Below are 14,493 nucleotides of genomic sequence, written 5' to 3' on the forward strand. Positions count from 1 at the left end.
TATATATTTTAATATCTAAACTTATGAATTAATGCATGTTATAACACATTGTAAAACATTATCTAATCAATTAGCCATGACAGCATATGCTTTTAGCTCATTGTAATTTATTGAACTAAGCTAATCATGTTCTAACTTAGTTACGCAAGCTAATTTAAGTCAGTTTAGCAAAAGTTCAATGCACTCATAAAGAATTAATTTAATTCAGCTTAAAAATTTAAGGAACCAGGATTTTTTTACAGTGTATTACTTATAATGAGCTGATAAATTTAATAAATACTATAGTAGACTTTTGATTTTACTACAGTAAACTGTGGTATATTGTAGTATAATATACCCAATAGTTGTAGAAAACTACAGCATTTGAACATTTGTTTACGTTACCATAGTTGCTGTGTAACAGATTAATTCACATACTATTTTATGGTTCAAAAACACTACAGTATTTACCATAAATTACTATAGTATTTTTTATAGACAGACACAGATAGATTCACTCAAAAATAACTTTTGCTTCTTGATCAAAGTATTTATTTAAAATGAGTTAAAACAACATAATTCTAAAGTTTTTTTGGGACAGCTTAATTGTTTTGTGTTCAATCCACTTAAATTTGTGAAAAAGATCAAGTTAACATATTTGATTTGTGCTGTGACAACATGAAGGAATTGTGTGGAACCCTGCAATTTTTACAGGATAGGTAGGTAGGTAGGTAGGTAGATAGATAGATAGATAGATAGATAGATAGATAGATAGATAGATAGATAGATAGATAGATAGATAGATAGACAGACAGACAGACAGACAGACAGACAGACAGACAGATAGACAGACAGACAGACAGACAGATAATACTTTAACTCAATAAATTCCTGATAACCGGACTTCTCTTGCTCTCCAGGTCAGTTCTGTTTGCATGTGGCTAAAGGGTTTATTAAACATTTTCCACTGTGTTTTCCGTAATGCTCGCCAAATCCACCAATTTTGTAATTAAATGTTGATCCCAGTTTATGAAACGATTCCCAAAATAAACCATAAGTCTTTAATCCGCATGTTTTAATTAATGGAGTCTCTTTTCCGCTCAGCTGTACTGCGCTGAATCAAAGTGATTATGTTGTTTTGAATGCAGAAAACCTTCCAGAGATTGTTTTGAAGGGGATTCCTGGACATACCCCTGGAGAAAAAAATGATTCAGATTGGATTTAATCAATTTTCATAAGGTTTGCAAACAATGTACAGTTGAAATCAGAATTATTACCCCTTTTAATTTTTTTTCTTTTTTAAATATTTCCCAAATGATGTTTAACAGATTCAGGAAATTTTCACAGTATGTCTGATAATGTTTTTACTTCTGGAGAAAGTCTTATTTGTTTTATTCCGGCTAGAATAACAGCAGTTATTATTTTTTTAAATGCCATTTTAGAGTCAAAATTATTAGCCCCTTTAATTTATTTCTTATGATAGTCTACAGAACAAATCATCGTTATACAATAACTTGCCTAATTACCCTAACCTGCCTAGTTATCCTAATTAACCTAGTTAAGCCTTTAAATGTCACTTTAAGCTGTATACAAGTGTCTTAAAAAATATCTAGTACAATATTATTCACTGTCATCATGGCAAAGATAAAATAAATCAGTTATTAGAAATGAGTTATTAAAACTATTATGGTTAGAAATGTGTTGAGAAAAAAAATCTGTTCTTCGTTAAACAGAAATTGGGAAAAACTAAACAGAGGGGCTAATAATTATGACTTCAACTGTATCTAATCTTCAAAAACGGCACCGCAAACATTACAATGAAATATAAAGACTTCACGAATTAGCTATGTACATTACAGTAATGTACTCTCCGCTCATTCACTAATGTTCAGTGGCAGTTCTAGTTTAAATGGCACCCTGGGTGAACCACCCCATATCCAGCTAAACCTCCCCCCCACCTCAAGCCAAAAAAATAAAAATACAACATATAGAAACTGTGGTTGACTTTTTATTGCTCCCATTAGAACACATGTAATTGTCTCAAACAAACAATTCAGACAGCATACAAACAAACTGAAATGTTACTAAAATTTCACTATACATCACTACATATTACCCTTAAAGTAACCCCCAGGGGTGTCGCTAGACAATGGTCACGCCCCACTACCCCAAAAACATATATTTATATTTTACTTATTTAGTAAAAATAAATATTAATCTGATTATTTTTACAATTCTAAATAAATAACAGAAATCAATTCTAAATGTGACTGGAAAACTGGAGTGAGAGGCTAAGATCTCTTAAAAAATATTTATGTTATTAAGCCTTACCTCCTTGACTTTGAAAGACCCACCCCCCTTCTGACATAGTCCAGAATTTGGCCCCTATATGAGCTCATTTGTCCCATTTTTGACAGTATGCCAAATTGTGAAAATAACCAATCGAAGAAAAAGGCTTTTAAGAAGGCTTTTATTATTTAAATGGACAAATTCTGACTGACAAAATGAGCTGGTTTTTAATTAAAAACTTTTTTTTTTTTTTTTATGATGGATGATAATAAATGAGCATTTAAAATAAGTATTTTTTAATTTCTAAAATTCTAATCTCATTACACTACAACTTGTAATTAAACAAATTTCTGTAAACAAAAAAAAAGTATGATAAGCACTTTGACAAACATGTAGGAAGTATTTTTGTTCCATCAAAAAGTGTGGTAATGATAACCATCCGACAAGCTAATCTAGTACAAATTAGTGCTAAAAATGTCACTTAAATGCAGCATTTAAACCTTGAATATCTAAGAAAAAAAAAAAGAACCATCCCTTTTATTGGCTGGCTATACGAACCTATATATATATATATATATATATATATATATATATATATATATATATATATATATATATATATATATATATATATATATCAGGGCTCGAAATTAACTTTTTTACTTGGTAGCACCAGTGCTCCCAACTTAATTAGAAACACCCACCAAAATGAATGAGCACTACTGCAAATTGAATATTAAGGGATTTATTAAATGTAAAAACAACATCAATTAGAACTAACAAAAACCAGAAACAACTATCTAACTATTGCAGAAATGACTTACTGATATTTGTGCAATAATTCCAAAATGAATGAAAAATAATTATAAAATATTAATAATGATGATGATGATAATACCAACGCTGTCTTGAATGTGCCAGTAATCAGTAACTAAATAGCAAAATAATAAACATCAAGAAATTATAAACAAAAGAAAGGAAGAAAAGTCTCACTTCTGCCACTCTTTAATGGTTTTGGCTTGGGTTGGTTTCATTTTAAATGCTCTTGTTTTGAGCTGATTTACATTTTTCTGTGTTCGTGAAATAAAGCAGGCGAGTCAGCCGACCCAATATATAAGCGGGGCAGAGCAGGATTCTTGCGATGACGACCGGCGCAATACCGCTCCTTGTTATGAGCCGCAGTTTCAGTTAGAAACTTAGTAGAGGCGAGCTTCTTTGGCGAAGATGTGTGCAGTGTTAGATTTTGCATTTAGTGGACATTTGTGCTGAACACGCAGTGAACGCAACGCATCGAGATTCGCGTACCTTCTCCAAAAACACTCGATTGATCTCGGCTGGCAGATCAGCATTCACCGCAAACCTGAGTTGTTTTCAGCCATTTGCATTTCCCGTGTTTACAAAAGCTCCTTGTCATCTGACAGCGGAAAGCCTAGAGTGATTGACAGCTAATATGAACCAGGGAAAGGAAGAGCGATTCAGCACTTTTTAAAAAAAAAAAAATCAAACAGGTCACACTACAACCATTATATGCAATCGCACAAATGCTCCCAAATATATTATGAGGTCACACAGATTCAATTTCAGCCGCAGTTTCGAGCCCTTTATATATATATATATATATATATATATATATATATATATATATATATATATATAATTTTTTTGTTATGTCCAGCAACGCCTCTGACGTTGCCCAACAGCTGCAATATTTGTCAAACTGTACTGAGTTTATTGATCTGCTGTCACTCTATGTGGGCGGAGTAATACACAAGGGTGAAGAGGCTGTACCAGTGCTGATATTGCAGAATATCGCATGGCAATCAGCCAATCAGATTCGAGAACCAGACAGAACTGTTGTATAAATCACAATATTTATTGCAGAAAAACAAAATATCGAAATGCAATGTAACCCAGGCATTCTTTCAGTGTTCACCAACTAAATTAAAATACAATGGAAGTCAATAGGTGCCAGCTACCAGCATTCTTCAAAATATCTTATTTAACATTCAACAGGAGAAAGAAGCTCAAACAGGTTTGGAACAAGTCAGTAAACTGTGTCAGAATTTTCAGTTTTGAGCAGAAATATGACTTTGATAATTTTGGGGTGTGAATTGCAACCCAGACATCCATTCAGCGAGATTCCCCCCAATCTGTCTCTATCTTTCAGAAATGCATTCCTGAGGGGACGGCCTTGAGAAACAGCGTTCCCTTTGAACATGTTACACTCGCAAACCTCCCTTTGAGCAGCAGGAGTCACGACCGACCCACGAGCTGCTGCAATGCAGTTTCCAGACCTGCTCTCCAATCACAGGCAAACTTCAGCCCGCCGTCTCAAATGTGTGTGTGTGTGTGTGAGACTTCACACTCTCCCTGATGATGTTGTAGGGGCTTCCCTCGCTCCCAGGGGAATACAGCGCAGTCTGTTTTGAAATATGTGATCGCTGGGCCGTGTCCTCACCCAGGCCATGATTAACTCATTAAGATTAATATTGTTTGGCGACGGGACGCTGGCTTCATTCTGGTACTCGATGCGACAGACAGACCTTCATATTGCACATTTGTGACTACTAGAGCGCTGCTGCAGAAAAATGAGCTGCTACATTCATTGCTTAATGTGTTTGACACTCATCCGGGACACACAATGAGAACATTTTACTTGATTGGCAATCTGTTCATTAAAGTACACATAAAAATTAAAACTAACCATAGCTCACATTGTGGCAAACTATTCATCGGTCAACCAAGGCTCATTGCGGATATGTACTCAGGTCTACATTTTTGGGGAAAGCGAAATACATAACCTTAGGTATGTCTGCTTGCAGTTTTTGTTTTTGCAAATCCGCTTGAGGTCGCTGTGTACATTGATCTGATACATGATCTCAAATTTTTCTGCTTGTGTAAATCCACCAGAGGGAGCAATATACACCTCAGCCGACCATCATTAGCCAACTAAGGTCGCAAGTTCCGTCGTTACAAGCATAGTTCGTTAATTTGGTGTTTACCAAATCCATCATTCCAACGAACATTCGCAAACTTGTACGCTTGCAATTGAACCTCTAGAGCTGTATTTAGAAACATAGTTCCTGGCTGTGTTCTATTCCCAGTTATCACCCCTATGTCCTGTTCATTTTAAACGTTCCAAACATTTAAACTTGGAATGATAAAAAAACATGAAGGTCATCTCTCTTAGGTGTGATTTGCCTTCAAAGTATTTTCACAGTTTAGTTTGAGCGATCTTCATATTCACAATTGTGCTCCCTTTATAGAGCACTTTGAAAACATTTATGCCATTTAGAACACAGCCGTGGTTCAAGACGAAAGCTATAGGTGACCTATTATTTTAAAGCGGAATTTCGCTTGTGAAAACAAAACATATAGCATACGCTAATGCTTTTAATTTATAGTAGGCTACTTATGAAGAAATGTGTCTGTAGCCTACTGTTTATGACATGTGCCTATTGGTTAGAACATTTCTGCAGTGGTTTGAATGTGTCACATTGTAAAAGCAGACTTTAATAAATAAATAAATAAATAAATAGATAAATAAATAAACAATGTCCTACTTAAAAATAATCATTATCATTAATATTGTTAATATTATTATGATTAAAGTATGATTTTTTCATTTCCTAATAAATAATAAGTATTAAACTTCATTTTTTTAATAAATAGCCTCATTATTTATTTATTTATTCATATGAACTATAAATGATTTTAGAAAGAAAAGCAATTGCGGCCACGTGATGTAACCACATTTTCTGTGCTACAATATGGTACATTATTTTTTGCTTTTGTTTTACCTGGTTTCTGGAACCATTCTTCATCGAACTGGAACTGGGTTGTCATCGTAAGGCAACTCCTAAGTATGCCAACGTACGCAGTGAGCCGCTGGGCAAACTGGTAACACTGGAAAAGCCGTCTGTAGGGAGGTATAAGCGGTCAGCTGGTAGCGCTATAATGAACTGAAGCCGTCAAAGCATTTGTCTTAAAGAATAAATGTAGCCAGACATACCTCTGGCTACATAATTCGCACTCACCAAAAACGTAGACAGGGTATATCCACAATGGGCCTGTGTTGTCATCTGTGCAAGATTTATTCATTTTCTTTTCGGCTTAGTGCCTCTAATAATCAGGGATCGCCACAGCAGAATGAACCACCAACTTATCCAGCATATGTTTTTACGCAGCAGATGGCCTTCCAGCCGCAACCCATCACTGGGAAACACCCATACACTCTCATTCACACAAACATACTATGGACAATTTAGCTTACCCAATTCACCTAGAGCACGTGTTTGGACTGAGGGGGAAACTCACGCCAACACGGGGAGAACATTCAAACTTCACACAGAAATGCCTACTGATCCAGGCAGGAATTGAACCAGTGACCTTTTTGCTGTGAGACGACAGTGCTAACCACTGAGCCACCGTGCCACCCTAAAAACAATATAAAATCTATATTTTTGGTTACAATTTTTTTCCCTGGACCACAAAACCAGTAATAAAGTAAGTGTCAGTTTATAGAAATTGGTATTTATACATCTGAAAGCTGAATAAATAAGCTTTAGCAACAACTATTTAAATATCTGCAAACTGATGGTTGAAAAAAATCTTAATATTAAGAAAATTACCTTTAAGGAGCTTAGGAAAGCATATTACCAATCAGATATTGAGTTTTGACTTTAGAAGTTTACTAAATATATCTCCATGGAAGTAGTTTAAAAGTGAAACTGTGCTTGAGATGTTCTCCATCAGGATCTCATGGACATACCTTGTAAGGTAATCATTGAAAATCAATGATGAAATCAAGGGTAAAATGGGGAATGTGTTATAAAAGCTGCATTTCCTACAACAATGGCGTAAAATTTGGTTCTTTGTTGCCAAATGCACTGAATAAAGGTACTTCAATCACACTGAACAGTTGGTAAATGTTGATGATTTCATGCACTTAATAGCATATTCATGACATTATCATTTAATTACATTTTGTTTTTCCATTACGTTAAAAACTAATATAAAACATACAAATATATTTAAAGAGATAGTCCATTCAAAAATGAAAATTATGTCATAATTTACTCCCCCTCTACTTGTTTCTTTCTTGTTTTGAACAGAAAAGAAGATAATTTGTAGAATGCTCTAGCTGGCACCCACTGACTTCCTAATAGTAGGGAAAAAAATACAAAGGAAGTCAAAGGGTTCCAGCAACTTGCATTCTTCAGTATATGTATTTTTGTGTTCAACAGAAGAAAGAAACTTATAGAGGGAGCATAAATGATAATTTTCCTTTTTTAAGTGAACTATCCCTTTAAATATTGGCAAACAGCTGCCGTGCGATACATTTTCCTGCCGAGTTTAACACCAACCTTAATCAAACTCATCAGCCTATAACATCCAAGTAGGTCAGACCTTGATGAGCTAATTATTCAGGTGTGTCCGAGCTATAGTGGGCGGGAAGATGTATCTCGAGGGCGGGCCAGCCGCCAGAGTTGGAAACTTGTTAGTTAGCAGCATCCCAAATTATTTTTCCCCATTAAAACCCTTTAATTGGCATTGTAACCACTTGGTTTACATTTTAAGTTACCATTAAAACACAAAATGTGCGTAAAAATGTGCCAAAAATACAATTTAACTGAAGAAATGTGTCAAAAGATATACACATGTCAAGTTTACATTAAACAGCAACGCTAACGCTATAACGTCAGCCGAACAATCTCAGTTTAAGGATGTGTTTACATGTTAAACGTCCACTGTTTCATGACTAATGTGTTGCCTAATGCATGATTTTTATCCCATATTCACTTTTTATTCAACATAGCCTATGTTGTAAAAAAAAAAAAAAAAAACTATTTGTACCAAAATCTTTCTCACCTCAAGATTATGTGGAGTTTTGTCTTCGCGATGATCGATGTCTCCAGTGATTGTGGTGGACAAATACCGCCACAGCAGATTCCTACACATATGTGGACACTAGTTTAAACTGTTCAAAAAGCCTGTTTTTATTTTATTAGTCTCGAGAAATCCTCAGTGTGGCAGCATTTTGGGTGCTTTCACACTTGGTTCAATTGTTTGATTGTCTCCCCTTGCCACATCCTCGGTTGGTTTGTGTTCACACCGTCTTTTTTCCTTCTGAACCCCGGTACGCTTGCGTCATCGAGCTGCTGTTTTGTTTACGGCCGTTGCTAGGTGACGATCACGAAAGCAAGCGCCGAAATGTAAAGACATCCGCACATCGCGGTCATTCTGCTTTTCCTGAAGCTTTTGGTTTTGGACGTACAGAAAGCGACTCGCGTCCATCTGCAAAAACATTATAAACTTTCTAAACATCACACAGTGTCTGCAGAAGCTGTTTTTTGAGGAGACAAGCAGACGTCACATCACTGTGTATCACCCGGTTTTTGCACGCCCTGGCTCAGTCCTGACGTCAAACGAACCCGGGTGCGGACCAAAAGTGCTAGTGTGAAAGCACCCTAAAAACACTTACACCATCAAAGGGAGACGTGAGGGGTGTTTGCTATCTGCTATCAGATTTCAGGATGTGCGCACATCTTCCCTGCTGAAAAATCCAGCTTAAACCAGCCTAGGCTGGTTGGCTGGTTTTAGCTGGTCAACCAGGCTGGTTTTAGAGGGGTTTTGGCCACTTCCAGGCTGGTTTTCAGCCATTTCCAGCCTGGTCTTAGCTGGTTAGGCTGGGAGATGACCAGCTAAATCCAGCTAAAACCAGCCAGGTTGACCAGCTAAAACCAGCCAACCAGCCTAGACTGGTTTAAGCTGGATTTTTTAGCAGAGTTCAAAAGAACAATGTTTTTTTTTTAATTGAAATATCCAAAAGCCATTTGAACACATTGATTTTGGTGACTTAAATACATGTTATCATAGAAATAAGCTAGCTATTTAGTGACACAGAAAGCATCCTGTCTGGCCATGTTTAGGACCACACATTCACAATTTCCGGTTTGGTTTTAAAGATAACAGGAAAACACTTTAAAATAAAATGTTGTGTGTTCACAGAGCAGCATTCTAACAAAACATATATAACATATAACATTTGTCTTTCGAATGAGACGTTAAACCGAGGTCCTGACTCTCTGTGATCGTTAAAAATCCAAGGATGTCCTTTAAAAAAAAAAAGGGGGTTTAACCCCGGCATCCTGGCCAAAATTGCCCACTGGCCTCTCTCCATCATGGCCTCCTAACCATCCCCATGGCTGCGTCCGAAACTGCATACTTCCATACTATACCAGGCACGTACACACATAGGGCTCAACCTGTCCAGTGCACATGCTCTTTTTAGTCTTGGATAGAAAGTGCCCTTCAAAAAAGATCAAAAGTGCCCTCGCGACACGACACAACCTCTGTCCCGCCCTTCAGTAGGCGCGCGGCAACACAGCTGATCAGAACGTGCGCGACAACCCCCCACCCCCCGCTCTTCAAAAAATTTAGCCTGCAACTGCCCTTTGGACTGTCCCTGCACGGGCCTGTACTATACAGTACGCTAAAATCAGTATGCGAGCCGAGTAGTATGTCCGAATTCAAAAACAGTATGCAAAAAGTACCCGGATGACTTACTACTTCCGGCGAGAATCTGAAGTGGGCATCCCATGCACGCTGCGCTATCCCATGAGGCCCCGCTAGCGAATTCATGAATGGGAGTTAAGCGACGCAAATGACGCAGGTACTTCACGTGACTATGTCAAAATGGCGGATGTAGTACGTCCGAATTCCATTCATACTTTCCACATTCATACTGTATAGAATGTACTTTTCTAACGGCCGAGTAGTACGTTTACATTCAAATGCAGTACCTACTGAGTAGAAGGCGGTTTCGGACGTAGCCCATATCATAATTGGCTTCATCACTCTGTCTCCTCTCCACCAATCAGCTGGTGTGTGGTGTGCGGTCTGGCGCAAAATGGCTGCCGTCGAGTCATCCAGGTGGATGCTGCACACTGGTGGTGGATGAGGAGATTCCCTCCAATGTGTAAAGCGCTTTGAGTGCCCAGAAAAGAGCTGTATAAATGTAGGGAATTATTATTATTATTATTACAACATTAGAGCTGTGTCCGAAATCCCATACTTCCATACATAGTATGCTAAAAACAGTATGCAAGCCGAGTAGTAGCAAGAATTCAAAAAGCGGTATGTGAGAAGTACCCGAATGACCAATTTCCAGTGAGATTCTGAAGTGCACATTCGATGCACGGTACACTATCCCATGATACACCATGAGAGAATTCACGAATGGGAGTGAAGCGATGTCAAGTGATGACAAAATGGCGGATGTAGTCTGTCCAAGTTCCATTCATACTACTCACATTCACTTTTCCAACGATCGAGTAGTAAATCATATGTAGTACCTACTTAGTAGTAGGCGATTTTGGATGCAGCCTATAGCTTTGATAGTGTAAATAAGCACCATCTAGTGGCAGAAATTGCATAATGCACCAATAATGTTAAATGTGCGGTCACGTTCTTTACGAGATTATTTATTAAATTTAATACAATTTTATAAGCCAAATTTCCATTCCTTCAAAATTCCTTCCATGTTCATGTGCAAACTGAGCATTTAAATTTTGTAATATTAGATTGAAAGATCAGAATAAGCATTAATAGGTTAAGAACATTATAACGTTGTTTGTTGTGAATAATCGCCATCTAGTGGCATTAATTGCATACTGCAACTTTAATGTTCAAGTTGTGGTCACGTTTGTGAGATTTTTAATTAATTTAAATTTAATACAACGTTATAAGGCAATTTTTTCATTCTTTAAAATTTCCAAATTGACCATGCAGATTTTGTAATATTAGATTGAAATATTAGAATAAGCCTTCACATAAACACCCATAGATCCTCCCAACAAAGAAATCAGGAAAGTGGTCAAAAAATATAGACCTCACCTCCTTTTGAAGGTCACGGAAATCACGGCTTGTCCGCAACGCCACTGTGCTCAAGTTCTGTCAACTTCTGCTCATGGCTTCTTCTCAACGCGTTTGTCGCAGAGTTGGTGTGGAGCCACAGTAAGATAGGATGTTCCTTGGCTATGGTGGCAATGCTTCTAATGTAGAAATCTCTTCATTACAGATCGCGAAAGCTGTTTCACCAACCAAAGAGATCTCTGGTGCAAAGAACTGTGCAATAGTTGTTTGACGCTGGCGAGCAGTACTACACACAATGTGTTTGGCACCATTGGAATCCAGGGCCGTAACACCCATCACTGCTAGCTTAAAAGATTTCCAGCACCAACAGCAGTAGGCCTTGCAGTCATTTCCTGGCGCAGGCTTGACCCGAAAGTAATTCAGTTTCCTTGGCCACAGCACATTAAACCAACCCAGGCTCATTCTGAAAACGTAGTCCCGTGGACGTTTCTCGAGACCGCAAATTATGTAGCCGGAGGTACGCATGGCTGCATTTCATTTTTTAAGCAAACGCTACGGGGCAGTATGATGCCCTTCCTTTTGGCGCTTACCGGCTGACCGCTTACCTCCTTGTGGAGGGCTTTCCCGCCACAACCAGTTTGTCCAGTTAGCTCGTCGTGTACTTCGGCAGACTTAAGATGCAGAGAGGAGTTGGCCATGACGACGACCGGCTTCGAGTCCGAATGGTTCCAGAAATCAGTTAAGACAAAAACGGAATCCAAAAAATAAAGTGAACGAGTGAACAACAGGGTGAGAATGTGGTAAAATCCAAAAATGTGGTAAAAACCAGATGAGGACTTTTCTTTTTCTGGACGGCTTTTGTAAACCGTCGGTTGGGTTTAGGGAAGTAAGCGGGTAGGGGGGGGTCAATCGATAAAATTGGTTGGGTTAAGGGAAGGAGGAGGAGGGTCAGTCGATTGGCCGGTCGCTCAGTCAATCGTTCAGTCAATCGATACCGGCCTCTTGTGGGTTTAGCGCGGGCTCGAACAGCACTCGTGAGGGAAATTTGAGATGTGAAAAAGCGCACACAGAGGCCTCTTGCGGATTCGCGAAAATGAATACTGTTAAAATATGTACCTCCCGGGACTTATTCCGCTGTCTCCAGAAACGTCCACAGGACTACGCTCTAAGACTGAGCTTGGGTTGGATTAAACCGACATTTTTCCAATTTCACTGACAAACTAGGCTAGCGACTATCTTGTTCTGTACCTCACTTGCCTAGTAACCATTGTAATGGGTTGCATACACTTTCTGCTATGCCATGAGGCGCGAGGTGCACTCAAGGTTAAGCTGCATGAATTTTTAATTAGCCTACATTAGTAACAGTTCATTTTGTTATGGTATAACCTTAATCCTATAGAAAAAATCACAAATAAATAAACAAAATAAAACCTTTGTAACGAAATCCAAGACTTTGTATACCAAATTCCATGCTTTTAACATCCCGCAGGTACTCTGTTAAACACAGGAGTTCATGAGTGGTTAAGGATGAGTTAATGATGATGTGCCCCTCCAAGTAAAGTCATGACATAATTATACATTAACCGCTCATGAGCTCATGTTGGTTACATTTAGCTTGAACTTAAATGTTAATTAATACATGAATCAACAACATGTAACAAGTAATTAAGGTAGCCGTACTACCCATGTGACTTGGTAAGTTATAGTTAAAGTTAGTTTATGATTAGCGCATGGCTTAACTCGTCATGAATTCATAATAAAGGAATGTTTAGTTTACATATTAACACATCTTAATTAATGTACTGTTATTGTAAAGTGTTAGCAGGTAAAGTTATTAGCAACTAATACAGTTATGCTAACTACTAACCTTAAGATTTCTGAATTTGATTGTTATGCAGTAATGTGCACCCTTTGAAACAATAATTATAGTGAAAAGCGCTACACAAATAAATTGAGTTGAATTAAGCACAATATGTCAACAGGAATCAACCCTAATGCAGCTTAATATCAGGTGTAAGCAGGCAAACAAGCATCCTGTCAGAATAACAAAATCACACGCACGCATTAAGCATTATATATGAGTTTGCTGCAATTCTGAAGACAACTGTGTGTCAGAAACACTTGTTACAAACACAGTCGACTCAAGAATTTTTCAGCACTTACCTGCGGTTAAAGTCTAAATCCGACAGTGCCTCCTCAGCTCATCTGGTGTCTATTTTTGGAGGTGGGAACAAAAAATGACCTTGATATTTAACAAAGACCAGACGGGTCTTTCAGAAGAGATCCAAGTCCATTAACCGCCGCGACCCGACTCCAAAAAAACAGACAGCTTGGTTAATAACACTTTATTGCAGCTTTATCTCTCCCACAGAACTGCAGTGCTAGCACTATTTTTACCGCCGACCACCATACATCAGATCTAGCACTCGGAAAAGCGTAAAGCTTATAAAAACGCAGCTCTCTGAGGTAACATCTGTATAGGTATCTAGAAGTTTCCACACAAAACCCCAACCATTATTATAAGACCTGGCTGTTATCTGTGGAATATCAAATAGATCTGTTTTACATGGCAAAAACACGCTTGTCTTACAGTACTTGTAGTTTTTGTCTTGTTTGTAGTCCAAATATCTAACCGTACGTTCACACCGAAAGCGGCGAGAGAGTCAAAGTAGCCGGAAGTCATTCATTTTCAATGAGAGCCGGCGGCGATAGGCGACGATAAGCGGCGAGGAGCAGAGCGGCGCGGCTTCGCCGGCGTGAGCGTCGAGGAGAGTTGAAATGAAGTCAACTTTATGGTAATGAGCTATGCCGCGTTTCGGCGGCAAGCAATCAGAATGAAGACCTCCACCGCTTGATAGCAGTTCAGGGAACACAGACCTGTGAACTTCCGACCACAGTTGTTCCCAAGGGTTTGATTATTGCGGTCGCCGGATTTCCAATTATTTACAATGTTTTCTTACAGGAACATACATTAAATAAGTCACTGGCGAGTTACTGATGTTCATTAATGTTATATAAATTTATCTTTAAAAAGCGGGAATCTCACGCGATGTGACAGTACAAAACAGTACTGCTGCTTCAGGATATTTCAGACATATGGACACATATTGGATAAATAGAGCAAAGCCACACCACACGCAACTTGATCTTCCATTGTTATATGAATTTGATAAGAAGTGCGCAACATTTTCACGCTAAAAACATGCCTTATGCAGGAATGTAACTGATATGCTGCAACGGCTCCTTTAAGTACGAGATCAATGTAGCGAGTTTTGACGCTCTCGCCGCCGGAGCTGAAGGCAGACAGCGTTGTCGCCAGGGCGGCCAGAGCGACCTTGGACGCTCTCG

General features: G+C 38.3%; 1 long non-coding RNA gene across 1 annotated transcript; it reads right to left on the reverse strand.

Annotated features, from left to right (window-relative positions):
* Positions 1-505: 505 nt before the first annotated feature.
* On the reverse strand, positions 506-8,694 carry LOC141381145 (uncharacterized). The gene is made up of 3 exons (XR_012400854.1): positions 8,140-8,694; positions 6,069-6,187; positions 506-1,172 (listed from the first exon to the last, which is right to left on the reverse strand). It is a non-coding gene; the product is annotated as an uncharacterized lncRNA (long non-coding RNA).
* Positions 8,695-14,493: the final 5,799 nt, after the last annotated feature.

Source organism: Danio rerio, chromosome 3 (assembly GCF_049306965.1).
Source record: "Danio rerio strain Tuebingen ecotype United States chromosome 3, GRCz12tu, whole genome shotgun sequence".
NCBI lineage: Eukaryota > Metazoa > Chordata > Actinopteri > Cypriniformes > Danionidae > Danio > Danio rerio.